The 3,907-nt window shown below is 31.5% G+C and overlaps 1 pseudogene; it reads left to right on the top strand.

Moving 5' to 3' along the window:
* The window catches only part of LOC105532466, a 9,461-nt pseudogene that overhangs the window by 669 nt on the left and 4,885 nt on the right, over positions 1 to 3,907 (top strand).

The following is a 3,907-nucleotide window of genomic DNA, read 5'->3' as shown; positions in this document are numbered from 1 at the left end:
ATAAAATGTAGGTAGCAAATGAGTTGGTGAGTACTAAATCGACTTTTGAAAACCAAGTGTCTCTCTTTACCAGCAATAACTAATTAGAAAAACAGTTTAAAAAATAATTGTTTACAATAGCCACAATATTATAAAGAATTAGCTTAACCAAGAGTCTAAAACACTTTCATGAATACAATTTCAACATTTCAAAAAAAAGAAAAAAGATAATCTGAAAAAAGATGTTTGTATCAATTATTCTTGTCTATTAATTCATAAACTCAATGCAATCCAATATAAATTATATTCAAATATTTGAGAAAATTAGTGTTCTACGACACATGAGGGAATAATAAGGGAGCATGAATAGATACCAGACTTCAAAAGAAGATTAAATATTGAGATTTGCTCTACCAAATATTAAGCCACATTTTGCAACAGACCACTTCATCAATGGTACAGAATAGAGAATTGAGAGAAGACTCTTAATTTGTTGTACAGTTGGCAATTCAAATTAATAGGGAGAAACAGATCATTTAGAAAATGAAATTTGAAAAATGGGTTCATTATACAGAGAAAAAGAAAATTTTATTTCTACCTACCACAACACGTAATGTGGATTCCAGGTAGATTAAACACTTAAGGTTGAAGATAAAACTAAATATTTAACAGAACAAAAAATAGAGAATATCTGTGTAATCTAAGGGAAGGAAAATGTTCTCAAAACTTCAAAAGCCTATACCATAAAACAAAAAGAATAAAATAATATGATTACATAAAAAAATAAGGAATTCTGGTTAATGAAGATTTCCATGAAGAAGCAGGTTGATACGGAAATATGGAAAATATTTTTTTCAATGTCTAAAACTGACAGGACTAATCTCTAGAATAAAACAAAAATGTCTTTGCATTAACTGGAAAAATACAGGATCCTCAAATGAAAATGGGCAAAGATGTGAACAGTCCGTTTACAGAAGATTATCGAATATATGAAGCTATACCCTGACTGACTAGTAAAAGGATAAATGCAGTTGAAAACAACAATCAGATCCATTTGACTTAATCACCAATGATAAGTTGAGTCATGTTGACATTATGTATCCCCTAACATGACATAGTAAGAAAAGAATCTTGTCTCTAGTATATACTTCTCAAATCTGAAACCAAGGTCTAATCAGGAAAAACACATCAGAGAAGCCTAAATTAAGGCCATTTTACAAAATAAAGACCTGTTCAGCAGTCTTCAAAAGCCTCAAAGTCATGAAAAACAAGGAATGACTGAGAAATTATCACAGATAGGAGGAAGCTAACGAGATACAATAACTAACTTCAATGTAATATTCCAAAGTGAATCTTGCAATAGAAAAAGGACCTACAAGGAGAAATGTGAGATCTAAATAAAATCTGTAGTTTACTTAATAGTATTGGACTGATGTTGATCCCTTAGTTTTGGCAAATGTATCATGGCTATGTTAACGTTAAGGATGCTGGATGAAGGGTAAATAGAAACTTTCTGTACTGTCTTCACAACTTTCATGTAAATCTAAAATAATTTCAAAATATAAAAGATTTTTAAAAATAAAAAGTCAATATCCCTTTACATTTCTAAGGCTGATAAACTTAGATCACTGGAAAATGTGAAGTATTGGAGAAGTTGTGCAAATACAGAAACTCTTATGCATTAGTAATGGCACTGTAGACTACTGCAGATATTCTGGAGATAATATGTCATATGCCATGAGCCAACAATTTCTCTCCTGAATATTTGCATCAAAGAAATTCTCACACCAAAATGAGACGTATGTGATATGCATGTGTATCACAATATATCCGTAATTTTGTAGCGGTGAGTGCCCATTATGGAAAACTGAATATACAAAATACAATGGATTCACATCAAGGAATATCATGTAGTGTTAGAAGTAGTAGATAAATTGCACAGAAAGCAACATGGAGGGCTGTTGAAAATATAGTGCTCAATGAAAGTAGACAAGAAATGAGATATACTGTAATTTATACTACATTTATAATACAACACACAAAATACTACAAATTGTACAAGAACATATACAATTCAAATTTTACACACTTAAACATATTGGAATGGTTGCCATCCTGCTAAACACATTGGAATGGAAAAGAACTCAACATTAGGGAATAGGTATTCATGCCAATCAAGTGATAAATTGACCTTGAGCAAACCAATGGGCCACAAAATAAGTAGTATGACTTACTCAACTTGCTATACCAAAAACTTTTTTAAAGTAGCAAAATCTAGGATAGTATGCTCAGATTACTTAGCAAATATCCTCGGCTTTATTTAGTTTTGTTTTCATTTTAAAGAATCCGAAACTGGATACCAGAGAATCTATCACAGATTCAGTTTTCCAAGGAAAGATGACCTCAGACTCCATTCAAAGGGCTCATACTTGACAATATCACCTTGACCTTACACTTTAAGTTTGATGGATAAGTTTGGTTTTAGATTAAAATATGTATTTTAAGTTAAAACTGTGAATTATATATGTATTTTTTAATGAACCCCAATTTTACCTGTATATTTCAATGGACTAAATAGGCTAAATTATAAAATAGATTTAGTGCTACCCAACTGCATGCTAGAAGAAATCTGCTTCAGATTAGAAGTTTATTTTTGTCCTAATCAGTATTTAGTTTCCCCCACACCCCACACCCATAGCAATTGATTAACAGTTTAATTATTTTTTCTTTTTTTTTTTTTTCTTTTTTTTGAGAAAGAGTCTCACTCTGTTTTCCAGAGTGTGATGGAGTGCTGTGGTGCAATCTCAGCTCACTGCAACTTTTACCTCCCGGGTTGAAGCAATTCTCATGCCTCAGCCTCCCAAGTACCTGGGACAACAGGCGTGAGCCACCGCCCCCAGCCCAAAATTTCTTCTAAGGAGGGTCTTAGAGTATAAATAATAAGGTCATGTCCTCAGAATAGGGAAAGACACCATTCTTCTTTCTGTTGGCTCTGATTACAGGACTAGTATACATTTTTACCACAAACAGAATCTGGTCGAATAATGACTTCATGAATTAATATATTCCTATATCAATGCAAACATTTTTCACTTACCCAATGGCAAAGACATTTTTAAATTAGCAAATGATTCCAGGTTTATTTATTCAAAGAAAATACAACTAGTGAACATTTTAGTTTATCTTCATTGTGTTTTCCATTAGTGAATAGGCACCATTTAGCTATAGCATATCTGCTAGTTAATCCCTTCCCAAGGTATTTATTACTGTTCCGTGGAAAGACATAAATTATAAATCAAAAATTCATCTGAACATAATTCTATCATTATCTTGAAGTCAACATGAAAGAGATGCTAATCGAATTTGTTTAAATACTGACAAGTTAACTGCATTTTAAAATATGTTTATTTATGCCATATAGGATTCTAATCTGTGTAATATTAGACTTTTTTGTTTTTATTATTTTGCCTAATTTTTAAAACCTGAATTGCTTCTTTATAAGCATTTCATTTGCACAGGTTACCATTTTGGTAGTTCAACAATAATTAATGGTTAACATAATTAACCTAAATGCATATGATTATAGGATTTTCACCCTATAATTACGTTGCCTAATTAAGAAATTATGATGCAGAATAAAATGATTATGAAAGTGGTGACTTTAAATAAAATCTATCCTAAAGTATTCTTTGTTTACTTAGTAAGGCATGTGATTAGCAAAATTACATAGTACTCTGCTCTTCCTAGTTAGGTATTTTTGAAGGAAAGCAAATAACATGCATTCAGCACTGATTTTTCCCTTCCAAATTTGGGAAGAACCCACTCCCCCCTAGAAAATGGAAGGGAATCAATCTTATTCTCAACTGTTTCACAAGAAAGTACAAATGGGAAAGAACAAGACTACTCGCCAGAAAGTAACATTGAAGTT

Source organism: Mandrillus leucophaeus, unplaced genomic scaffold, assembly GCF_000951045.1.
Source record: "Mandrillus leucophaeus isolate KB7577 unplaced genomic scaffold, Mleu.le_1.0 Scaffold96, whole genome shotgun sequence".
Classification (NCBI taxonomy): domain Eukaryota; kingdom Metazoa; phylum Chordata; class Mammalia; order Primates; family Cercopithecidae; genus Mandrillus; species Mandrillus leucophaeus.
The sequence above is the reverse complement of the archived record's forward strand: the minus strand, read 5'-3'. Positions and strand labels throughout refer to the sequence as shown.